Below are 27,277 nucleotides of genomic sequence, written 5' to 3'. Positions count from 1 at the left end.
GCACTTGAAGGGATGGGGGCCATAGTTACCGGCTATTTGTTAAATATTTATTGAATAAACAAATGAATGGCTCATTATTCCTGAGTTTTGTTCAGTTTTAATAAACTGTCTTAAAGTTTACTAAAATGGTAAAATATTTTTTTGGGGGGGAGAAATTTTTAGTACTGTTTTCCAATTAGTGTAGCATGTTGAAATATATGAGAGATATGTTGGGAGAATGTTTTAGTTCAGCAATGTCAGAAGCTTATCCTAAAAGGAATACTTTATTTTTTTAAGGTTGTCATAATGTAGTGCTGTTCCTGAGATATTTGATCCGCACATTTCAGGAAAACTGAATGACTCATAGTAAAAATAACCCATATTGTTTTAGAGAACCATTTATGTTGTATCGGCTTGATAATTTAAAATTAGCTGTTATCTACGTTATTTCCTTTCAGATGGGCCAAGTCAGTGACATTCAGTAATGCTTTTAATTTCCTTTCATTGTTGAAAATGGGAACAATTTAGTTAATTCATACAGGTGTTTCAGTTTTCATTGGCAAAAGTTTTGCTTAAGTGTAAATTGATACTGGCAGCCTGCCTTCTGAGTGTCTGCCTGAAGCCCCAAAGTCTCTGTAAATGAAGAAAGGAAAAAGACCTGTAGAAGTTATATGTTATATTGTGTGTATTTTCTCTTTCTGCTATTAATTTTAAAGCTATTTAATAAATGCTTATCTATGAACGTAAAATAGTTTGCAAGCCATTTTTACAGATTAAAATGATTGCCTATATTTCTTTTAGGGCATACTCATTAATTTTCTAAGATAGGCAATAGAACTTTGCAAGATAGCTGTGATATTTCTGATAGTTTATGTTAACATTACATGATGACACATTCTATATTAAGCAGGTATAGCTCAGGATTTTTATTTTCTTTCTGGTTTGAATATTTGTCTTTCAAAATGTTACTTGTACATTTTAATTTAATTTAATAGGCATTTATTGATAATGAACATTGTAGTGATCTCTGAGTTAAGTTGGTAACTTTTTTTTTTTTTTTAAGATTCTATCCATTTATTCATGAGAGACAGAGAGAGAGAGAGAGAGAGAAAGAGAAAGGCAGAGGCACAGAGGGAGAAGCAGGCTCCACGGAGGGAGCTCGATGTGGGACTCGATCCCGGTTTCCAGGGTCAGGCCCTGGGCTGAAGGCAGTGCTAAACCGCTGAGCCACTGGGGCTGCCCTAAGTTGGTAACTTTTTTTTTTTTTTTTTTAAGTTGGTAACTTTTAAAGAAGAGATAGACATGCTTTATTTTTTCCTCTCAGTTCATAGGTTAACTGTTATTAACAGAGGATTATTAAATATTTTTGACTGTAGTTGAACTGAGTTCCTTGTATATATCCTACTTCAGGAATAGACAGAATGAGTAATAGGATTAGTGGGATCAAAGCTCTTCTTACCACCATCTACTTTGGTCACTGCTAGACTTCTCTCTTCACTGTTAACCATGGCTTAAGGTTAATACTTATTTGTGGGTTTACTTCTATTTTTTTTTAAAGACTTTATTTATTTATTCATGAGAGACACACAGAGAGAGAGAGAGAGAGAGGCACAGACACAGGCAGAGGAAGAAGCAGGCTCCATGCAAGGAGCCCAATGTGGGACTTGATCCCGGGTCTCCAGGATCACACCCTGGGCTGAAAGTGGTGCTAAACCGCTGAGCCACCCAGGCTGCCCTGTGGGTTTACTTTTTAAAAAAAAAATTTTTTTTTATTTATGATAGTCACACAGAGAGAGAGAGAGAGAGAGAGAGGCAGAGACACAGGCAGAGGGAGAAGCAGGCTCCATGCACCGGGAACCTGATGTGGGATTCGATCCCGGGTCTCCAGGATCGTGCCCTGGGCCAAAGGCAGGCGCCCAACTGCTGCGCCACCCAGGAATCCCCCAGTGGGTTTACTTCTAGTCGTGTTAGAGTAACTGTCCTGATTTTGAACTTCAACTGTAAGCAACTACAAAACTGGACAAAATATTTGAAGCAGCAAGTGCAAAATGGGATATTAAGTCATAACCAAATAGTGTTTATCTCAAGAGTGCATAATTGGATTAATATGAAACAATCAATGCAGTTCATCCTGTTAGTATAGTAAAAGGGAAAAGCCAGATGATTATCTCAATGGAAGCACAAAATCAGGGGCACCTGGGTGACTCAGTGGTTGAACGTCTGCCTTTGGCTCATGTCATGATCCTGGGGTCCTGGGATTGAGTTCCACATTGGGCTTTCCACAGGGAGCCTGCTTCTCCCTCTGCCTCTCTCTGTGTCTCTCATGAATAAATGAATAAAATCTTTAAAATAAATCAAATCTTTAAAAAAAAAAGCATTTGGGGATCCCTGGGTGGCGCAGCGGTTTGGCGCCTGCCTTTGGCCCAGGGCGCGATCCTGGAGACCCGGGATCGAATCCCACATCAGGCTCCCGGTGCATGGAGCCTGCTTCTCCCTCCGCCTGTGTCTCTGCCTCTCTCTCTCTCTCTGTGACTATCATAAAAAAAAAAAAAAAAAAAAAAAATTAAAAAAAAGCATTTGAAAAAATTTTAACAAACCTTATATTATAATTTTACTTATAAAATGTGTTTGAATAATATATTAATATGTAGAATATCAATATAAATGTTACATAATATTTTATTATATTAGTAAACTAGGAATAGAAGGGAATGTCAACCTAGTAAAGAACATCAATGAAGAATCTCTATTTTTGTTTTTTAAGATTCATTTATTTATGAGAGAGAGAGAGAGACAAAGACACAGGAGGAAGAAGCAGGCTCCATGCCAGGAGCCCGATGTGGGACTTGATCCCGGGAATCCAGGTTCATGCCCTGGGCCAAAGGCAGGCGCCAAACCGCTGAGCCACCCAGGGATCCCCAAGAATCTCTATTTAAATCGCTATGGACAGGCAACCCAGGTGGCTCAGCAGTTTGGTGCCACCTTCAGCCCAGGGCATGTTCCTGGAGACCCGGGATTAAGTCCCACATCAGGCTCCCTGTGTGGAACCTGCTTCTCCCTCTACCTGTGTGTCTGCCTCTCTCTCTCTCTGTGTCTCTCGTGAGTAAATAAATAAAATCTTAAAAAAAAATAAAATAAAATCATTATTGACGAAAAACAACCTTTCCTCCTTAAGATCAGGAAAATGGCACTTCAGTTCTCCATAGAATTGGAAATCCCAGCTAGTGCAGTAAAACATGAAGAGGATGCAGAAGGTACGGGGATTGGAAAGGAAGCTATAAAACTATCATTATGTATAGATGACACAATTGTATACATAGGAAATAGTAAAGAATTGATACAAAAGCTACTGGAAGTAATAGGCGAGGTCTGAGAAGAATTCAAGGTCAATTAAAAGAAGAATCAGTTGTGTCGCACCTGGGTGGCTCAGTTGGTTAAGTGTCTGCCTTCAGCTCAGGTCATGATCCCAAGGTCTTGGAATTGAACCCCAATTTTGGGCTCCCTGCTCAGTGGGGAGTCTACTTCTCCTCCTTCCTTTGTCCCTCCCCCTGTTCGTGCTCTCTCTCTCTCTCTCTCAATCTCTCACTCTCAAACAGATAAATCTTAAAAAAAAAAAATCAGTTTTGTTTATATATTCCTAGCAACGAATAATTGGGAAAGACATTTTAAAATTATTTAGAATAGCATAAGGTATCAAATATTTAATGATAAATTTAACTGAAGTATACTATATACTATAGTATATAGTATAGTATAGTATACTATACTATATACTATACTAACTATACTATATAGTTATATATAGTATACTATATAGTATAGTATATACTAACTATACTATAGTTCAAGTATAGTACTTATACTTATACAAGTACAAGTATACTTGTATACTAAAAATGACATAATGCTATGAGAAATTAAAGAAGATCTAAATAAATTGAAAAGTCACAATATCCATAGATTGGAAGACTCAATATTGTTGAATTGATAGTAATCCCAAAATTGAGCTATAAATTAAATCTAATAGTGTTCAGATTCCCAGTGGGCTTTTTTTCTTTTCAGAAATCAACAAGCTGATTCTAAACTTTATTTGGAGGACTTCAGCTTTTGTGATGGCCAAGTAAGCTCTGATTGGAACCAATGACAAACTATGGGCAAAATGCAAGAAATAAAGAAACAACTACATGATGACAGTTGAGAATGACCAAAGGCAGAAGGATTCTGGAGATGATTTTTTTTGCTTGGAAGAAAAGAACGACATTGGGTGGTTTTCTTGTTTCTCTCCTATGGCTGAATCCCATTGTCTTACGTGCAGGGCAGCTAAAACTCTGATAGCAATTCGGCAGTCTTTCTGAGGACAAACATTGAGGTTACCATGCTGCTGGAATGTGAGGAAGAACATTTCATAAAGGAGAGTGTCACAGATGAGGATTCTTCCATTCTGTCTGTAAATGTTGTTTAAGTCTGGCTCACTCTTGAGCTATGCATTTGTAGGGTACACTCTAAGCAGCTCAGTTAATGACAAAGGAACTTAGATGAAATTCTGAGCAGCCACCTAAGAGACTATGTGTATGTATTTAGTCAAACCAGGTTATGTGTTAAAACGTAAAAAGCCAACACTTTGTAACAGAACAACCGAATTCAAGCTCAAGAGTATAACATTTGACAGTCATTAAGAAGGGTACATGATGAGATGAGTACTGAGTGGTATACTATATATTAGCATATTAAATAAAATAAAAAATTTTTAAAAAAAGCTTCACAATAGTAGGATATCATCCACAATTGTTTTTTTTTTTTAATTTTTTTTTTTAAATTTTTTATTTTATTTATTTATGATAGGCACACAGTAAGAGAGAGAGAGAGAGAGGCAGAGACACAGGCAGAGGGAGAAGCAGGCTCCATGCACCGGGAGCCCGATGTGGGATTCGATCCCGGGTCTCCAGGATCGCGCCCTGGGCCAAAGGCAGGTGCCAAACCGCTGCGCCACCCAGGGATCCCTATCATCCACAATTGTTCAGCGAATGAAGAATGAAGAAAATGTGAGCAATTTATAAGAGCAAAGTCAATGGAGACCAAGTCCAACATGACCTAGATGTTGGAATTAACAGACAAGGATTAAAGAAATTCTTTATATTAGGTAACATAAAGGAAAAATTTTTTTAATAGTCCCAAAGAGGAATTTGTAGAAAAAAATGGGAAGTATAAGGAACCACAGGGAAATCTTAAAAAACTGAACATACGATATGTAAAATAAAAATTCTCTGGATGAAATTTACAATTGAATGGAGATGATACAAGAGAGAGTTGGAGAACGTGTAGATCAATAGAGGCTAATTTGTGTGAAGAACCAGAAAGACAGGGAAGATAAAAATAATGAATAAGACCTCTTGAATATGTGGTATAGTATCAGAACATTCAACATACAAGTTGAATTGGAGCCAGAAGGAAAGAGAGAATAGAGCAAAAAAACAGTTTGAAGAAATACTGGCTAAAACATTTCCCAAATGTATGAATGTTCAATATTTATGGATTCAAGAAGCACCCTGAGACCTAAGCAGTGTGAAACAAAGTAAATCAGGCCTGAGTATGTTATAGTCAGCCTAGTAAGATAAAACATAAAGAGAACATCTTGATAAGAAACAGAGAAAAGTGACACATTAAAGGAAAAAAAGATTGCAGATATCTCTAACTTCAGAAGCTAAGGAGGGCAGAAGACAGTGGAACAGCATTTTTAAAGTGTTCAAATGAAAAATGTATCAACTCAGAATTCTATACTTAGTAAAAATATCTTTCAAGAATTATGGCCAGGATGTGTCTGGGTAGCTCAGTCAGTTAAGCAGCTGACTCTGGATTTTGGCTCAGGCCACGATCCTAGGGTCCTGGGATTGAGCCATGTGTCAGACTCCACAGTCAGTGGGGAGTCTGCTTCCTCTTTCTTTCTCTCCCTCTGTCCCTCCCACATTCGTGTGTGTGCATTCTCTCTCTCTCTTTCAAATAAATAAATCTTAAATAAAAAGACTTGTGGCCAAATGAAGACCTTTTTAGATGAAAGAAAACTAAGAATTTATTGTCAGCAAGCCCTTACTGTTAAAAAAAAAAAATGCTAAATGAAATTTTTCAGGCTGAAGTGAAATAATTTCATACAGACACCTAGATGTTTAGTGAGAAATAGAGTATCTGAAATGGTAAATATGTGGATAAGTATAAAAGAACATCATTTTCCTTACAGTATCTTTAAGGTCTATATTTCTATCTAAAGTTATGAAATTCTTTCTTGGCATTTTCTAAACTATGTAGAAAGCAAGGGGTGGATAAATGTATTGACATGATTACAAGTTTTCTACATTTTATGTGAAGAATTACACTATTAATTCTAAGAACATCATGGACAAATAAAGATACTGTCATTCTAGAGCAACAGTTTATAAATACAAAAGCATCTAGGGGCACCTGGCTTACTCAGTTGGTAGAGTATACAACTCTTGATCTCAGGGTCATGAGTTCAAGCCCCATGTTGGGCATGAAGCCTACTTAAAAAATAAATTATTATTATTTTTTAAAAAATTTTTATTTATTTATGATAGTCACACAGAGAGCGAGAGAGAGAGAGAGGCAGAGACACAGGCAGAGGGAGAAGCGGGCTCCATGCTGGGAGCCTGATGTGGGACTCGATCCCGGGACTCCAGGATCGCGCCCTGGGCCAAGGGCAGGCACGAAACCGCTGAGCCACCCAGGGATCCCCCTAAGAAGTGTATTTTAAATATAAAGACTCAGATTGAAAATAAATAGATAGAAAATATTATCCCATGAAACATTAAATATAAAAAGTCTGGATTTGTTAAATTAATATCAAATGAAATGGGTTTCATTACAAAGACTATTTCCAGAGACAGAGAGGGCTATTTCATAATAATAAAGGGAAAATTTACCAACAATACATAATAATCATAAATGTATATGTGCTTAATAACAGCTAACATACGAAGCAAAAATTGGTAGAATTAAAGTGAGAAATAGATAATGTCACAGTCATATTTGGAGATTTTTAACATTTCCCTCAGCAATTGATAGGACAACTAGACAAAAACACTGATAATAATAATAGATAATTTCAAGAATACTACCAACCAACTTGACTGAATTGATATTTATAGAACAACACACTCAATACATGTTTTTTTTCAAGTGCATTTGATATGTTCAACAAGACCATATACTGGGGCAGTTAAATAAGTTTCAATAAAAAAATAAGCATCATGTGGAATATGTTCTCTTTCCACAGTGGAATTAAAGTTTACATAAATAACTTTGATATCTGAAAAAACTTTAAATATTTGGAAACCAAATAAACAACATACTTAATCTGTGAATCAATAAAGAAATCACAAAGGAATTTATATATAAAAATCTGTCATTTACCTAAATTTCCTAATTTTTTTTTTTTAAGATTTTATTTATTTATTCCTGAGAACACACAGAGAGGATTGAGAGAGAGAGGTAGAGACACAGGCAGAGGGAGAACCAGGCTCCATGCAGGGAGCCCGATGTGGGACTGGATCCCGGGTCTCCAGGATCACGACCTGGGCTGAAGGCGGTGCTAAACCCCTGAGCCACCTGGGCTGCCCAAATTTCCTAATTTTCTTAAGGTAAAATTGTTGTAGCTTTGGGGTGATGAGCAGTTTTCAGCTAGGACACTAAGTCCGTGAACCATAATAGAAAAACTGGGATGCCTGGGTGGCTCAACAGTTAAGCATGTCTGCTTTCGGCCCAGGGCATAATCCTGGAGGGCCGGGATCGATTCCCAATTGGGCCCCCTGCGTGAAGCCTGCTTCTCCCTCTGCATATGTCTCTGCCTCTCTTTCTGTGTCTCTCATGAATAAATAAATAAAAGTTTTTAAAAAACCTGGATAAAAAGATTTTTTGGACTTCATTTAAATTAAAATCTACACTTTGAAGGACATCATTAAGAAAATGAAAGACAAGGGCACCTGGATGGCTCAGTTAGTTGAGCATCTGCCTTCACCTCAGGTCATGATCCCAGGGTTCTGGGATAGAGTCCCACGTTGGGCTCCTTGCTCAGCAGGGAGTCTGCTTCTCCCTCTCCCCGTGCCCCTCCCCCAAACTCATGCTCTCTGTCTCTCCCTCTAATAAATAAATAAGATCTTAAAAAAAAAAAGAAAAGGTAAGTCTGAGCAAATATTCACAGTATATGTATCTCATAAAGGACTTGTTTTCAGAATAAATAAAGACCTCTTCCAACTTAACAGGACAAAGCAATTGAAAATGGAGAAAAGATTTGAACAGACCTTCCACCAAAGATATATGAATGACCAACAAGAATATGGACAATGCTTAATACCAGTAGTCATTGGGAAAATGCATTTTATTTTATTTTAAAGACTTTATTTATTCATGAGAGACAGAGAGGGAGAGAGACAGAGACATAGGCAGAGAGAGAAGCAGTCTCCACACAGGGAACCCAATGTGGGACTGGATCCCGGATCTCCAGGATCACTCCCTGGGCTGAAAGCTGCGCTTAACCGCTGAGCCAACCGGGCTGCCCGGGAAAATGCATTTTAAAACTCCACTATATACCACTTAAAAGACTTCATACTATGTGAGGTAGTTGGAACTTTTATATTTGTATAAAAATAGCATAGGTAGGGTAGCCCCGGTGGCTCAGCGGTCTAGCGCCACATTCGGCCTGGGGCGTGGTCCCGGAATCAAGTCCCACGTCGGGCTCCCTGCATGGAGCCTGCTTCTCTCTCTGCCTGTGTTTCTGCCTCTCTCTCTCACTGTGTCTCTCATGAATAAATAAATAAAATCTTTAAAAAAAAAAATAGCATAGGTAATTGACATCTTCTAAAATACAGTGAGGTGTTAATACAGAATTTCAAGCAACTTCTTGTGTTAATGGTATTAAAATACAACTAATTAGACGAATTATTTTAAGTCTATAAGTGCCATTTTTACTAAAATCTATGTAAGGCCTGGAGATTAAAATATTGGTTGTGTGGCACAATGTTAAGTTGGTTGAAAAATATATAGGAATTCTTTATATTATCCTTGAAATTTTTCTGAAGGAGAAAAATAAAAAGTCAAAGTCAGAAAAACCTCTGGCACAAAACTATACAGAAAATGAGCAAAGCCCATCATTGCTTTATGGCCAGTTAAGCATTCTTATTTGAGGTTGAAGATAAAAGCAGGCTCTCTGGGATGTGTTCAGATGACCATTGAACTTCTCTCAACCTGCCTCTGTCTCACTGGGTTTCCCCCTCGTGGCTTGCCCCATATTGTCTGTTTTCTTTAGCAAAGAAAACGGGGAAGCATAATGAAATAAACCTAAACACATAGATTAAAATACAGAAGGGGGACTTCTGGACCAGAGACCAGAGGCTCTCGTGGTCAGAGATCAAGAGGGATGGAATTACCTGACCTAATGGCACTTTCAGAACTTTCTACTAAGCCAAGACCCTCAAGCAAGACTGAAGGAATCCTGAATTCATGGTGTGGCCTTGCTGTGGCAGCAGAAACCATTTCCTCTGGAGAAAAACATCAACAGTCCCAAGTTAAAATTGATCAGTGAGCTCACAATTAAAGATCAACAGAGAGAAGTCAGGCCACCAAGACTGAGAGTCCACAAAGACAACAAACAGTTTAATGATTCATAATATAGACCAGCTATATATGGGATGTTTAAAGAAATAAAGCATGCACTAATCAAAAGATAGCCAAAATCTTTTGTTTACTAGATTTTTATAATTTGGGAGGGGAAATGTAACTTTTAGATTTTATTTTTTTAAGAGAGCAAGAGTGTGTGCATATGCACATGAGCTGTGTGGGGAGGGGCAGAGGGAGAGAGAAAATCTTGAGCAGGCTCCAAGTCCAATGTGAGCCACCAGGGGGCTTAGTCTCATGACTGGGAGCTCATGACCTGAGCCAAAATAAAAAATTGGATGCTTAACTGACTGAACCACCCAGGTGCCCCAGAAATAATTTGGAATTAACAGAATAAAAAAAAATGCAACTCATGCTTATCCACACCAGAGAGGTGTTGTAAAACACCAAGAAGTTGTGTATGACACGTTTCAGAAATTGTAATCTAAGAAACTCTTAGAAGTATACCTAAGAAACTCTTGCATCTGCATCAGTAGATATGTGTGTGAATGTTTAATAATAGCAACATTTGTCATCATGGTGGAGAAACTGGAAACAACCTAAATGATTGTTGATAGGAAAAAGGACAAATAATTATGATATAAAATATCACAATTTATGAAATATTATACAACAGTGAAGTGAAAATAAATGGGCTATAGCTATAAGCAACAACATGGATGAGTTTTATAAATGTAATAAGTTAAAAAAACTAGTCTCAGATTCACAGGTGTTTATACTATTACACTTTATAACTTAAAGTTTACTTATAATCCTCTATATATCAAATAATAAAATGAAATCTAAAAACTATTTTGAACAATGGCAAGATGGTTGAAATACTATTTGATAAACCAGTTTAAAGAATAAACAGTTCTGATTTCATTGCATACACTTTAATTTTAAAGTGAATCTATTGCTGTTCATTAGCCTGGTGAGAAGCTGAATCAGTGATGATGGAGAACATTAATAGAAGGTAGAGGAAAAAGCCTTAAGAAAGAAAAGCTCCAGATACAGGAGAAATATATAGGACTTGCCATTAAGTTGGTAATACATTGGATGTTAAGGAGTCTTGTTCAAACTTGTGGCTTTGTGCTTCTGCTTTTGGCCATCACTGAAACTAAAGAAAGCTCTTAGGCTTTTTGATATTATGAATTAACATGGTGTTCCAGCTTTAAATAGTTCCTATGTTTTAGGTAGGTCTGTTTCTCATGACAATGTGAAAGGTGCATCTGGTAGTGCTGATGAACTGGCATCTCCAGAATGTAGGTTTTGTGTTTTTTTTTAGGCAGATAAATGACCCAACAATTTGATCTCTCTTTGGTGTCTGCTTTCTATATGAATATCTGCAGAACAGAGAACAGATTTGAAAGTGAGCTTTGAATGTGTTGTAATGACAGGAGATTTGGAATCTCAGGATTTGCCAAGCATGCTCCTAGATATTGTGGAAGAAATAAAGGTATAAAACATAGGACTTGCCTGCGTGGAATTTTTAATTTAGCTCAGATCAGATAAACTTAGGGAAATGTAATTGGCAATACCAGGCAGTTTAAACCACAAATTGATAGTACAGATAAATAAATCCCCTGGCTGCTCAGAAAAGAAGAAAATATTTAGGACAGAGCAAAGAAGGCTTTGTTCACTAAGGGAGGATTTGAATTGGGCCTTGAAAGACAGATGGGGTTTAGATGGAGTGATAGCAAGAGCAAAGGCAAGGAGATGGTGAAGTGTGAGTTGTACTGGGTTCAGTTAACTGGATTGGAAGATTTAGTTAAGGCAAAAGTGATTAGGGGAAAACAGATTTGTGACAGATTTTAAATGGTCTATGGAGCAAGGCCTGGGAATTTGGATTGCAGTTCTACTGGGGATAATTTATAGACTAAATTGGGAATTTTGAACTTATTGTCATTTGATACAGACTTTAACAATGGATGCTTTTTTAAATAGTTCATTAAGAAGGGGGAATACTTCTGCTCTTTATAGTATTTCTTTGTTCCTTGCATTGTAAGGTCAGCCTGACCTGGGTAGGCATCATCTGATTTGGCTTGAGTATAGCAAACAATTATGGACTCACAAAGAGAGCTCTGAATTGGCTTTGATTTATGGGTGGAAAAGCAGCTATCTGAAAGCTCCTTCCTTCACGTTTAAGGGAGCAGACTGGCTGGCTGTCATATAAAAGATCCCAGTGACCTCTGGTAGAAGATTATTGGAAATGTGCAGTGATAAGAGTGAAAAGGAAATTTGTTTTTAATAGAAACAACACTCCAGATTTTCTTTGAGGGTGTTACAGAATTTTCTTTACTGCTCTGCTGGGAATGATGACAATGTTTCATGTTGTGGAATTGTTAGCTACATAAAATAATGTGTGTGTGTGTGTGTGTGTGTGTGTAGGTGTGTCATAATATTAAAATTTTTAGTGTGAGTTACAGTAGTACTCATTGGCTTTTTCATTTCAGTTAACTGAGTTTCCTTAGATGTTAGATTAGTTCTTTTTTTAGTATGTTAGGTTAGTTCTTTTAGAATGAGTCTGAGCACCAGCCCAGGTGGTGTATCTTAAAGTGATAAGCTCCTGCTGAGGCATGCAGAACAGTTTTCCTTTTGCTCTCAAAGTATCTGCTTGTGAACACTTGCTTAAGTGAATTGATTCTTTAACTTATAAAACATATAAGTAAAAGTAAAAGATATTATTAGAGTTTATTTCAGCTATCATAGTAATAATATTTAGAGTATATGTTATAAATTTATATAAATATGAATTAGTAATATTAATGAATATTATAGAGTACATGAATATTGTACACTTATAAAAGCTTGCTGGATCAGTGAATCGCCTTTCATAGATTTTGGTCAATGAGAGTTGAGAAATGAGAGAACTTTTCTTATTTTTTATTTTTTATTTTTTTGAGAGAACTTTTCTTAAAACAGTCACACAAATGTTACCACTCACATTTAGGTGGTTTCTGACCTTTGCCCTGGAGTGTGAAAGTGGTGAGAATTACATCTCTTATACAAGTGTATGGTTGCAAATGACACAGCATTCTTTAGCACTGTCCTAATTTTCAAAGTACTGGGGATCCCTGGGTGGCGCAGCTGTTTGGCGCCTGCCTTTGGCCCAGGGCGCGATCCTGGAGACCCGGGATAGAATCCCACGTCGGGCTCCCGGTGCGTGGAGCCTGCTTCTCCCTCTGCCTGTGTCTCTGCCTCTCTCTCTCTCTCTCTCTCTCTCTGTGACTATCATAAATAAATAAAAAAAAAATAAAAAAAATAATTTTCAAAGTACTGTGAGTTGAACACTCCAAATTTCTTACGCTGCTGCTACTGCTTTTTTTTTTTTATTGGATGTTTAGCTAGAAGTCATACTTCTGTGATTCAGTATTTCATCAAATTACTTGAGTAAGCAGATTCTAAGTAAAAATAGATAGACTTTAAAAAGATAGCATATACAACCATATGGTTCCACTTACCTGAGGTACTTAGAATAGTCAAATGCATAGAATCAGAAGTAGAATGGTGATTGCCAGGCGCAGAGATTATTGGAGACTTGATGTTTAATGGGTACAGGGTTTCAGGTACAAGATGGAAAGAGTCCTGGAGATTAGTTGGACAACCATGTAAATGTACTTAACTATAAACTTAAAAATGGTTTAAAAGTATAAAATGAAAGAAACAGAAACAAGATGATAAAAAAATGGTTAAGATGGTGGAGTGCCTTGGGCATCTAGGTGGCTCAGTTGGTTAAGCATCTAACTCTGGATTTATGCTCAGGTCATAATCTTAGGGCTCTGGGATTGAGCCCCAAGTTGGTCTCTGTGCTCAGTGGGGAATCTACTTGAGGATTCTCCCCTTCCCTCTTCCTTTGTCCCTCCCCTGCTTCCATGCTCGTGCCCTCTCTCTCTCTCAAATCAATCAATCAATCTTAAAAAAAAAAGATGGCGGGGTGCCTGGGTGGCTCAATCAATTATGCATCCTACTCTTGATCTCAGTTCAAGTCTTGATCTTAGAGTTGTGAGTTCAAAGCTCTGCACTGGGCTCTGCGCTGGAGGTGGAGCCTACTTTACCATCTTATCTACTTTAAGATAGTAATTTTTATGTTCTACGTATTTTACCACAATTAAAAAAAAAAAAACATTACAAAGAGAAAAAAGATAGCACCTACAATAAAGGTCAAAGACATGAACTTTCAAGAAATAAATCTTTCAGAAGATTTAGAAGACCTCTATCCTAAAATCTACAAAACCTTATAAGAGAGATTAGTGAAGACTTAAATGGGGGCATCTGCTGTATTCATGGAGGACTCAATATTTTAAAATTTCAAGTCTTTTCAAATTAACCTCTCAAATTATATAATCAGTGCAATCTCTAACAGAATCCCAGAGTTTGATATTTTGTTTTTATAGTTGTTGCTATTGTTTTTTTGGTTTTGTGGAACACAAGCTTACTTTAAAATTCATATGGAAATGTAAAGGGCTAAGAATAGCTAAGGCAGTTGTGAAGAACTGAGCTGACCTATTTACATTGCCAGATAGCAAGCCCTGTTACAGAACTATATTATTGTTTATCATATTGTGGTCCTTGGGCTGGCAGCATCAGCATCACCTGGGAGCCTGTGAGAAATGCAGCTCTATCTCAACCCCTTATGGAATCAGAATCTCTGGGGTTGAGTCCAAAAAGTCTGTATTTTAACAATTTCTCCATGTAATTCTTAGGCAGTTTAAAGTTTGAGAAACATTGAATTAAGACATTTTGACATAAGAAAATACGAACCAACCAGTAGAACAAATAGTCCAGAAACAGATCCATACATACACGGTTCATCTGATTTATGACAAAGTTGGCATTGCAATACAATGAAAAAGAGTAGGCTTTTCAGTAAATGGTGTTGGATGATTTATATCTATATAGAAAAAGCTATCTTAAACCCTATATCATATTGTATATGTAAAAATCAATTCCAGCCTGAATATATAAAATTGAAAAGCAAAACTGTCAGGCTGTTAGAGGAAAAAATATAGAACATCTTTAAGACCTTAGGACAGTACAATAAAGCTCTAACCATAAAACAAAAATGATAAATTGGACCACATTAATATTAAGCACTTCTCTTTATCAAAAGATGCCATTGATATTTGTGAAGGACTTAGACCACTGCCTTGCCAGCACATTGTATGTGTTACATGAATGTTTGTCAAGAATATAAATAACAGGGCAGCCCGGGTGGCTCAGCAGTTTAGGGCCACTTCAGCCCAGGGCCTGATCCTGGAGACCCAGGATTGAGTCCCATGTTGGGCTCCCTGCATGGAGCCTGCTTCTCCCTCTGCCTGTGTCTCTGCCTCTCTCTCTGTGTCTCTCATGAATAAATAAATAACATCTTAAAAAAAAAAATAAATAACATATTATCCTCCTCCAACAAAAAGGTACTTGTATTAAAAAAATATAAACTTGATAAATTATTAAGAAAAATTCTGACAACCCAGTAGAAAAAAAGAGGCAAAGGACTTCAACAAGGGCTTAATAGACTTTGCAGTGGTCATTAGCATATTAAAAGGTGCTCAGCTTTATTAGTGGTTAGAGAAATGCACACATTAAAACCATAATGAAGGGGACCTGGGTGGCTCATGGTTCATGGATCCAGGACCCATGATCCCAGGGTCCTGGATCGAGTCCTGCATCTGGCTCCCTGCTCAGCAGGGAGTCTGCTTCTCCCTCTGCTCCTCCCCTGACTTGTGAGTGCTCTATCTCTTTCTGTCTCTCTTAAATAAATAGAAATCTTCAAAAAAGAGATTCCTCCGTGTCTTTTTTTTTTTTTTTTTTAGGTTTTATTTATTTATTCATGAGAGACAGAGAGAGGGGCAGAGACATAGGCAGAGGGAGAAGCAGGCTCCCTGCCAGGAGCCCAGTGTGGGACTTGATCCTGGATCCTGGGATCACGCCCTGAGCCAAAGGCAGGCGCTCAACCACAGAGCCCCCCAGGTGCCCCTCCTCCATGTCTTTCAAGGGCTGGACAACTCATTTAAAAAAAATAAAAAATAAAACCATAATGAAATACTACTACATACCCACAAGAACGGCTAAAATGCAAAACAGTATTGAATGTCATAAGGATGTGAAGCAACAAGGGTCTCTAATATTTCTAGTAAGAATGTTGAGGGGATTAACCTTTTAGAAGATTGGGAGGAACTATGAAAGCTAAATATATTCATATTCTATGACCTTGCAGTTTCACCCCTAAGTATATACCCAACAGAAATACTTGCTCATGTTCACCTAAAGAACATGTCTTAAGGGATGCATAATCATACATTCTGGTAGCACATCTAGAATGTTCATAGCACATTTGTATTAGCCCCAAATTGGAAACTGCATAAATGCCTATTATTGATATGATGGTTAAATAAACTGTATATTTTTGCAATGGAATATTATGCATTAATGAAATGAATTCTACAACTCTATGTAACTATGTGGATGAATCTTTCAAACATAATGTTGAGTAGAAGAAATCAGATACAAGAGTACTCTGTGATTCCATTTGTATAAAGTAAAAAAGCATACACACTGATCTCTCTACAAGTCAGGTTACCCCTACAGAGGGACAGGGAAATGACCAGAACAGACAATGAGCAGAATAGTAGGATGCAGGTAATGTTTCTTGATCTGAGTGCTGGTGACATATGTCTGCTTAGACTGTGAAAATTCATTGTATATTTACATATATAATATATATAAATGTTTTAATTAAAAAATCGGATCTAGCAGCCATTTCTTTACTACATCAAACTGAAAAATACATGGAAAGAGTCACATAGGGCACTTACATTCATAGTCAGATGAATTGCTATGGTCATTTCCAGTATTTCGAAGGAATAGTATTTTTTTTTTTAAGATTTTATTTATTCATGAGAGACACAGAGAGAGAGAGAGAGAGGCAGAGACATAGGCAGAGGGATGGGAGCAGGCTCCGTGCAGGGAGCCTGATGTGGAACTTGATCCTGTGACTCCCGGATCACGACCAGAACCAAAGGTAGACACTCAACTGCTCAACTGCTGAGCTACCTAGGGGTCCTGAAAGAATAGTATCTTTAAGAAAATGAATAAAGCACCTTTTCTCAGCACATTTTTTTTTCTCAGCACATTTTAACCACACTAGAATTTCTTACATAAAATACTTTTTCTGTTAATTTCATTCCAATTTCTTGTATGAATGTATTAAGCTCACTTAAGTGTTAGAATCTCTTTTCCATGTAGTCTACATGAAGATAAATTATGAACTTCCAAACTTATCATTTGTGTTAGTGCCTAGCTTGGGAATAATATGATTTATTTCTTTAAACCTATCAATGGCAGAAGTATCAAGATGCAGGATGACCCACTCATGACTATATGAAAAAAGTGAGAGTTTCTTGCAAACAGCTCAGAAGCATTTATCATAGCTTGTTCTCACAGCACAAATTTTTAAAAAGATTTTAGGTATTTGAGAGCGAGAGGGAGAGTGAGCACGAGCAGAGGAGGTGCAGAGGGAGAGGAAGAAGCGGACTTCCTGCTGAGTAGAGAGCCCGATGCAGGGCTAGTTCCCCTGAGATCCTGACCTGAGCTGAAGGCAGATGCTTAACCAACTGAGCCACTCAGGCACCCCTCACAACACATTTTTGCCATATGTCTAGATGATTTTGTATGTTTTTGTTTATCTTAACAAAGATAAATGTAATATTTTTGGTTGTAAGGAGTTCTCTGGTGCAATAGAGATAGAACAGTATGCTTTATCGTGCAGCCAGTTGTTTTCTAACTTGAAATTAATGCTATCTAGATACTTCACCAGATAATAGGATGGAGCTGCCAGATACCTGGAAGTCTACAAGGACATGGCTTAAACATAGTGGGACATCACTTGGGTTTGTATTACTTGGGAAGAATTCTAATAAATTGAGTATTTTTTTTTTTTTTAAATTGAGTATTTGTACAAGGGAAAAGCTTACTGCTGTGTCCAACTGCTGTTTGCCAGTGCACAGAGCTAGCCAGTATTAGGCATTTTAATTTTAAGATAACTAGGGTCAGTGCCTATTTATGGGTGAGTGACTAAGGTGTGCCTTCGGAGTTTGAGCTCTACCAGAAAGCTTAGGTGGAATGGTCCACAGGTTAATTGTGTTTTGAGTGATTTCCCATTTTGAGGGAAGTATTAAGGGGTGTTGGTGTACTCCATACCTTTAGAAAGCGGGCACCTTGCTCTCCTGGAGGATGAATAAAATCCTGTTTAAGAGCTACCGTTGTCAAGGCCTTCAAATCAGTAAGGAAGAAGTAAAATTTCCACTATTTGCAGATTGCATGATACTATATATAGAAAACCAAAAGACTCCACCAAAGAACTGTTGGAAGTGATAAACTCAGTCAAGTAACAGGATACAAAATCAATCTCAGAAATCTGTGGCATTTAAATATACTAATAATGAAGCAGCAGAAAGAGAAATTAAGAAAACAATTCCATTTATAGTTGCTCCAAAACCCATAAGATACTTAGGAATAAACCTCACCAAAGAGGTGAACATGCTGTACTCTGAAAACTATAAAACACTGATTAAAGCAATTGAAGAGGACACAAAGAAATGGAGCATATTCCATGCTCATGCATTGGAAGAACAAAACATTGTTAAAATGTCGATACTGCCCAAAGCAATCTACACATTTAATGTAATCCCTATCAAAATAGCACCAGCATTTTTCACATTTTTCACAGAACCAGAACAAACAATTCTAAAATTTGTATGGGACTCTAAAAGACACCGAATAGTCAAAGTAATCTTGAAAAAGAAAAGCAAAGCTGGAGGCATGACAATTCAAGTTATATTACAAAGGTATAATAATCAAAACAGTATGGTACTGGCTCAAAAATGGACACATAGATCAATGGAATAGAATAAGAAACGCAGAAATGAACCCACAGCTATATGGTCAATTAATCTTTGGCAAAGTAGGAAAGAATATCCAAAGGGAAAAAGACAATCTCTTCAACAAATGGTGTTGGCAAAATTGGACAGCAATGTGCAGAAGAGTGAAACTGGACCACTTTCTTACACCATGCACAAAAATAAATTCAAAATGGATGAAAGGCCTAAATGAGAGACCAGAAACCATAAAAATCCTAGAAGAGATCTCAAGCAGTAATTTCTCTGACATCAGCCATAACAACATCTTTATAGATGTTTCCTGAGGTGCCAGGGAAACAAAAGCAAAAATAAACTATTAGGACTACATCACAGTAAAAAGCTTCTGCACAGCAAACTAAACAGTCAACAAAACTAAAAAGTAACCTATGGAATGGGAGAAGCTATTTGCAAATGGCATATCCAATAAAGGGTTAGTATCCAAAAGTTATAAAACTCAACACCTAGAAAACAATCCAATTAAAAAATGATCAGAAAGTATGAACAGACATTTCTCTAAAAAAGACATACACATGGCCAACAGACATTGAAAAGATGCTCAGTATCACTCATCATCAGGGAAATACAAATCAAAATTATAATGAGGCATCACCTCACATCTGTCAGAATGGCTAAACTCAACAGCACAAGAAACAACAGGTGTTGGTGAGGATGTGGAGAAAGGGGAATCCCCTCCACACTGTTGGTGGGAATGCAAACGTGCAGCCACTCTGGAGAAGAGTATGGAGGTTCTTCAAAAAGTTAAAAATAGAACTGCTTTATGATCCAGCAGTTGCTCTACTGGGTATTTCAAAGAATATGAAAATACTAATTCAAAGGGATACATATACCCCTATGTTTATTTTTTAATTTTTAAAAAATTTTATTTATTCATGAGAGAGACAGGCAGAGACACAGGCAGAGACACAGGCAGAGGGAGAAGCAGGCTCCATGCAGGGAACCCGATGTCGCACTTGATCCTGGGACTCAGGGATCACGCCCTGGGCTGAATATAATATATATATATATATTTAGAGAGGGAGAGAGAGAGGGGTGATAGGAGGGGCAGAGGCAGAGGAGAGAGAGAATCTTAAGCAGACTCCATACCCAGCGCAGAGGCTGACTTGGGGCTCAGTCTCTAAGTGTACAATTCAGTGACATTAAGGACATTTATGCTCTTACGTAATTTTTTTTTTTTTTTTTTTTTTTATGATAGTCACAGAGAGAGAGAGAGAGAGGCAGAGACACAGGCGGAGGAAGAAGCAGGCTCCATGCACCGGGAGCCTGATGTGGGATTCGATCCCGGGTCTCCAGGATCGCGCCCTGGGCCAAAGGCAGGCGCCAAACCGCTGCGCCACCCAGGGATCCCCTGCTCTTATGTAATTATCAGCACTTTCCATCTCCAGAACTTTTTTTTTTTTATCACCCCTACCTCACTGAAACTCTGTACCCATTAAACACTGGCTCCCTATACTTTCTTCCCCCTAGGCTGGCAACAATCACATTCTATTTCCTGTCTCCATGTGTTGCAGTATTTTAGGTGCCTCATACAATCATAAAATATTTGTCCTTTTGTGTCAGGCTTATTTCAATTAGAATAAGGCCTTCAAGTTTCATCCATGTTGTAGTGTGTATCAGAATCTACTTTTTTAAGGCTGAAATATATATATATTATATATTATACATTATATATATTATACAAACACACCACATTTGGTTTATCATTTTCCTGTCAGTTAATATTTGAGTTGTTTCTGCCTTACAGCTATTGTGAATAATGCTGTCATGAACTACTGGAATGCAAATATCTATTCATATCTATTCAAGACCCTCCTTTTATTTCCTTTGGGCATTTATCCAGAAATGAAATTGCTGGATCATGTGTAATTCTGTGTTTAGTTTTTTGAGGTTGCTTTTTTTTTTTTTTGTCTGTTTGCTTTTGTTTTTATTTTTGTGGATGCTTTTTTTAATGCCCAGATTTCCTCATCCATCCAAAGATACTGTCAAGTATCTGTCATGAACATGGACTAGTCAATAGAATTTCACAATTTGTTAATCTCTGATATATTGTCCTTTGCTAGAATACAAGGCTAATAAAAAATTTTGTCAGCTTATATTTAGGTACTATATATTCAGTCACTCACTGCTTTTCATTATCAATGCTGAAACTGTGTGTTCATTTAGCCTTGTCTATGTGAGACACCTCAGTATTCCTGATCTGATAAGTCAGCATTTGGTATTTGCCAACATCTTCCTTTATTTTACTATTTTTTAGCCTCTGAAAGATTAGGTGTTCTCAAGTATTTCTCTTATATTGAGTTAAGAACTTTCACTGGGATTTAATAAACTTTGTAGGGTATTTTGGTGAATTTGAAATCTATAATAGTTACAATCAAATTATTGTTAATTAAAAATATAGAATAACCAAAATTCAGCAAAGATGAACTTGGGAATTCATGTCATTATTTTCCTTTTATTATGACAGATTTTTTTTTTTTAAGAATTTATTCATTCATTCATGAGCCACAGAGAGAGAGAGACAGAGACATAGGCTGAGGGAACCTGACATGGGACTCAATCCTGGGTCTCCAGGTCACGCCCTGGGCTGAAGGCGGTGCTAAACCACTGAGTCACCAGGCTGCCCATCATTATGACAGAATTTTGTAAGTGGTATAAGCTTTGGTCACTGTTTAGTCCAGTTTTTTTTCTCTTTATAGATAAGATACATCTTAGTGCAAGAGAAGTTAATCCACTTATTTAGGGGGCATATAGAGAATGGCTGGGAAGGTGGAGGAATCCAAGCTAGTTTAAGAAAGAATTCACCTTAAATTGTAGATTGGAACAAAGTATCATAATGAATTATTTGGAGCCTTATTATTTGCTATAAAACAAATGGAATTTTATTAAAACTTTCTAGCTGACAGCAACCTTAGAGACCATCAGATCGAATCCCATCATTGTATAGATGAAGAAAAGGAGGGCTAAAATGGCCAGTGCCTTTCCCAAGACTTATGCAGCTAATTGGTGGAGAGTCTGGTCTAGAGTCTAGTTCTTTTTTCAGGGCATTTTCCCACTCTGCCATGCCTCTTCTTTCAAAATATGTTGTAGGCCACAAGTTAGGAATGACTTATTTTCAGAAACTTGTAAGCTTATTTTATTTGGCATTTGGAGCATATTGTTGTAAGGAAAAAGTACTATAAAGTAATGTTTAAGTTTCTGAGCTTCACAAAAGCCTATATAATCCACAGTATACCTGGGTTATAGTAATAAAGATAGTATCTCATGATACCCAACTATTATTTACTATGTTGTGTCCTTTGGGGTAGAGTATTTCTCCAAATCTCTTGGGGGAATGTCAGAAAAAAAAATGTGGCAGGTGATTTTCATAAGTGCCAGTCACTGTCAATTTCCATTTCTTTTCCAGAGGAAGCGTCTTTGTACATAACCTTTTGCTCCTGTGTAAATGATGACAAATATAAAGTTTCTTTCTCTGTCCCTTTCTTTATGTCTTCCTTTGAATGCTTGCAGTGTGCCAGGCTGGGGCCTCTGCTCTGGAGGAATCAACCTGCATGCAGCGGTTGGAGAGTCATGGAGTAGAGATGGAGATATTTAGGAAAGGCTCTCTGCGGAGGTGGCATTTGAGCCAACACCTGGAGGGTGAGGCAGCTGGTTGGGTAGTCATTCTTAGGTCGGAAGTTGAGTGGAATGAAGACTACTCTGGCCGGGGATGTGGTGGAGACTCTGGATCAGCTCTGCCCTTGGGTCTGGACAGCCAAGCTTGAGTCCTCATCAGCCAGCTTCCTGCCTGCCTGGGTGGTTAGGTTGGGGCTTTCACCATTGGGTTTGCTTGGTGAATTACTAGATTGGATATTTCTTGAAAATAACATTTTCTTCTTAAGTTGGTAGAGCATTATAGCACATATCCCCCCTTGAATTATCTTTTTCTTGCCTAATTACAATTGACTTACGTTGTGGGCAGCAGAGTTCTATAAAATATATTAAACACAGCCTATCTACAGTTACCTCCTTTTAGAAAGACTTTCCCAAGTCTTTATATCTCTTGGCCAAACAGATATAAGATAAATGCATTCTTCAGTGATACCATTATCCAGCCAGTTCCTTCTTTAAAGCTTTTCAAATGTTTCTTTGTCAGATTGCATTTTACTCTCACTGTTTAGTGAGAATGTTTTGCTTGACCTTCACATAAAAGTCTCAGGCAAACTCTTTTTCTCATGCCAGCGAAGAAAACAGTCTGATTTTGTTGTTTTTTTGAGGAAAATATCTCCCTATTTGGTGTGGAAACCTTCAAGCTGGGCTTTAACTCTGACAAGCCCGTGGCCTGAGCTGATGATCTGTATCCTACCATGTCATTGGTAAGGTCACCAGTGTGGTTAGGAGCCATAGGGGAGAACGAGTTTTCTTTGACCTCTTAGGGCTGAGTCTGCAAATTAACCTGACAGATTAACATGAGAAAAGCACACAGGTTTATTTAATACTGGTATTTGTTTTTGTTTTGTTTTGTGTGTGTGTGACATGGGACACTTCATAAGAAAACAAAGACCTGATGAAACAGTTAAACCCAAGTACTTTTACACTTGGTTTGATGAAGAGTGGGCCTCATGAAGGAATGTGATAGGTCAGAGAGTGTGAGGTGTAGGTGTAAAGGATGCTCCTTACCTCTGGAAATAGGGAGGATGAGGGCTTTATGATGTTTCAGGGCAGAGGAGTGGGGGGAAGGTCAGAGTGATCTTCCTGCTTCTGCTGTTTTCTCAGACTCCTTTGGCTTAGAATATTCAAAATGCTCAGGTGCCATATTTTGGGGATAGCGTGTCCTGAACCTCTCAGAGGGTAGTGCCATATCCTGTGCTCGCTCTGGATGGTGTTTTTCTGTCAGGGTTGAGAGAAAGCATTACAGGAAGAGGAATCCGGGGGTGGGGGTGGGGCCGGGGCTGCTTCAGTGGGTACTCTCAGAGTTTGTTAAGTTTTACCTAATTCATATTTAATCTTTATGACCTGTGAGAGATTGTTACTGCTGTTTTAGAGACCCTGGGAGGTCAAGTAACTTCCCAAGGTCATTCAGCTAATCTCATATAGTAGAGCTGGGATTCTGAACAAGTTGTCCCTGGCTTGGAGAATGTTCCTACTGTGCCACAGAGCCCTTCGCTCTGTGCTCTTCTCTCCTGTCACAAGGTTAGAGACAGTTTGTTCAATCAGATGCAGAGAAAGTAAGTCAGTGATGCTGCAACCCACTGTGGGTAGTAGAATCACTTGGCAGATTTACTTTATGAAAAGATCTCTTTCCTTTGAAAATTCTTGAGATCAAATAGTGTTACACATTTGAATCATTTTTTAATGTCTTTTACCTCATCATATATCTCTTTATAGGACCATATGCACCTATTTATGTTGCTAAAGCCATTCTTCTTGTAGATTTTTAGTTAATGGAGGCTAACAAGATAAGGTTATAGGCTAATCTGATAAAGTATATTTTAAGGGGATAAAATATTTTAATTTGCTCAGTTAGTTATAAAAGGATAAGATTACCTAATCCACATTACATTAGAATGTAAATTATGTGAGTGCAGGGATCTCATTTGTCTGTCTTGCTAGTTTGTCCCTGGGGCCTTATGCACACAGCCTTGTATGGAGTGAACTAATGAACGAACGTGTTTTGGTAAGACCCCATGTACTGATTCTCTTCCTCCCTTACTCATGTGTTCTCTGCTTACTCCTCCCTTAGCAAAGCAGTTTCCCAGCGTGCTTTACTGACTCTTCTGCTTACATTGCTCTACCAGAGTTTCTGGGGTAGTATCATCACTCCCAGAAGGTAATCGTATCTGGGGAAAGTGTTGAAAAACACTGTAAATTTTGTTCTGGGAATCAAGAGACCAAGTATTAGAATCAGCTTTAGCTACTTGAAGGTGTGACACAGAGCAAGTGGCCTCACCCATTGGTACTTCATTTTCCTTATTATAAGGGGTTTGGCCTTGATCCAGAGTTGAAAATTCAGATGTCTATAGGGGCCAGGCAGGTAACACATGGTGGTACAGTAAAGAGTTATAGGGACTGAGATAGAATTTATACTTCATTGAGAGATATCCTGCTTTTTTTTTTTTTTTTTTAAGATTTTATTCATTTATTCGAGAGAGAGAGAGAGAGAAAGAGAGGAGCATGTGTGTGCCTGAGCACGAGCAGGGGGTGGGGCAGAGGGAGAAACAGAGTCCCCACTGAGCATGGAACTGGATCCCAGGACCATAAAGGTCATGACCCGAGCCACAACCAAGAGCCAGACGCTTAACTGGCTGAGCCACCTAGGCACTCCTCCTGCTAACCCTTGATGAGAATTTGGAGTTATAATGAATTTGACCAATAATAAATACTTGTATTATTTTAGCCTAGTAGTTCTTTTTTGAATATTAATGCAAGTTTTGGGATTCCTGGGTGGCGCAGCGGTTTGGCGCCTGCCTTTGGCCCAGGGCGTGATCCTGGAGACCCGGGATCGAGTCCCACGTCGGGCTCCCAGTGCATGGAGCCTGCTCCTCCCTCTGCCTGTGTCTCTGGCTCTGTCTCTCCTTCTGTCTGTCAAGAATAAATAAATAAAATCTTAAAAAAAAATATTAATGCAAGTTTATTCAAGAGGTAATATTCAAGAATTGAATTCTAAGAAAGGAAAAATTTACCGGTTATCTACTCTACAGTCAAAAGTGAACCTGGGGACCATTTACAACACATAAATAAATTCTGTCTTTACATATCTGAATAAAGTTCTTAGAACCATTTAGCTTTTGCTGATAAGGCTTTGTGTATTGTGTTCAGAAACTTTGACAATAAACACATATATACACTCTTCAATTAAGGTGAGTACCTAGGATTTTCACTCCAAGATGAGTTTTTATGCAAGTACCTAGGACTCTATAACTTAAGATTGCATATTTCTACCTGAATTCAATTTGAATTGCCTTCACTATAATGTTTATCACAATTTTTAAAAATAATTAAATCAGTGTTTATTGTGACTTTATAATTCCCTCAAATTATACTTTAATATTGGACACATTAGTTTCAAAAAATAAATATTCAAGGCCTTAGTTTTAAATTTTCCTTCAGTGTGATAGGACTACCCTAAAATAAATGCACTTTTCTTATAAAAATTACTTATAATACAGGTCCCATTCTAAAATTCTGATAAAGAATGTATTTTTTGGTAGGGGTGGCATGGGTGGCTCAGTTGGTTAAGCATCTGACTCTTGATATCACTGTTGTGAGTTCAAGCCCTGTGCTAAGTTCCATGCTGGGTGTGGAGCCAACTTAAAATTGTTTTTAAAAGAATATATTTTTTGGTAATAAAACAAGGGTTTAGAATGATTCAGTCCATGGGAAATCTTAATGACAGTCACTTAGTGAAGAAGTCAGTCATTCCTAGAGTCACAAACACTCAAAAACTGCTATTAGCATTGAGTTTTTGCGTTTTTTAGTGGTTATTGTTTTAGGTTAGCCTCAGAGTTTTTAAACTTGGCTATAGTTTAGAATTACCTGGGGAGGGATCCCTGGGTGGCGCAGCGGTTTGGCGCCTGCCTTTGGCCCGGGGCGCGATCCTGGAGACCCAGGATCGAATCCCACATCGGGCTCCCGGTGCATGGAGCCTGCTTCTCCTTCCGCCTGTGTCTCTGCCTCTCTCTCTCTCTCTCTCTGTGACTATCATAAATAAATAAATAAAAAATTAAAAAAAAAAAAAAAGAAAAAAAAAAAAGAATTACCTGGGGAGTGTTTTAAAAAACACAATTGGCAGATGCTGCTCTCAGAGATCTGATTGACTTTAAAAAAAATATCACGTTTCTTAGGCACTTCTAATGTGCAGCTACATTTTGAATGATTAATGGAACTCTTAATTAACTAGGGTGTTTCCGCACTGACTTTTAGAAGCAAGCAGATGATCAAGGATATACTCAGCTTTCTGACAAATGAGTGTTTTCCCTTGTTTCGCAGCAATCTTGACTGAAAATTACAGTTGTGAATGATCACTGGGAAACAGCATGGGTTCCAGATGATCAGCAGGGAATGAAAGCTGTTCATTACCCCAAGCCAGTCCCAACTGCGTCATCATACATTTTGCCCGTTTTCACTCACCCAGAACTTTTACTTTCTCCCCTACTACGTGCGTGGTCATATTCAGTGGTTTCTGCTACATTCTCTGAACTCATGGCAGGCACAGCTTTCTGGGGTTAGGACTTAGTACTTGCATGTTTGACCTTTTGACCTTTCATCTTAGGCCAGTCTTTGATAAGATGCCTCCTCTAGGAAAGCATTTTAACTGAATCTGAGACTCAATGCCCTAACCAAGGCCAGAAAGCAGTCACTGTAATCTGTAAAAAAAAAAAAAGAAGGTTTTTGCCTTTCAGGGAACAAATACTTAATTTGGGGTCATTCTGCGTACCTAAGTGTGATTTGTATTTGCATCTATGAATTAGGTTATTTTTTAAGTAAAGAGTTACCAGATTTCTAATGATTTGTGTTTATGTTTGAGTTTGGGTGATGTTTAAAAATTTGTTTTAGATTTGAGAAAGATATTTTGAGGTAGTTTATTGTCTCACATTTTTAAATAATCTATGAGATAAAAAGATTTATTAATTTCTGGTGTGATATCGTCTGCCTAATGCTTTGATAATTTGGGGAGATTTTGATTTATCCCTTAAGAGATTTATTCAGTAGATTGGATCTACTAG

General features: G+C 37.8%; 1 protein-coding gene across 1 annotated transcript in view; it reads left to right on the top strand.

Annotated features, from left to right (window-relative positions):
- Window positions 1–27,277, top strand: part of TTC27 (tetratricopeptide repeat domain 27) — a 174,324-nt gene that overhangs the window by 48,129 nt on the left and 98,918 nt on the right. The gene's annotated exons all lie outside the window — the stretch shown is intronic.

Source organism: Vulpes vulpes, chromosome 8 (genome assembly GCF_048418805.1).
Source record: "Vulpes vulpes isolate BD-2025 chromosome 8, VulVul3, whole genome shotgun sequence".
Taxonomy (NCBI): domain Eukaryota; kingdom Metazoa; phylum Chordata; class Mammalia; order Carnivora; family Canidae; genus Vulpes; species Vulpes vulpes.
This window is presented reverse-complemented; position numbering and strand designations above follow the sequence as displayed.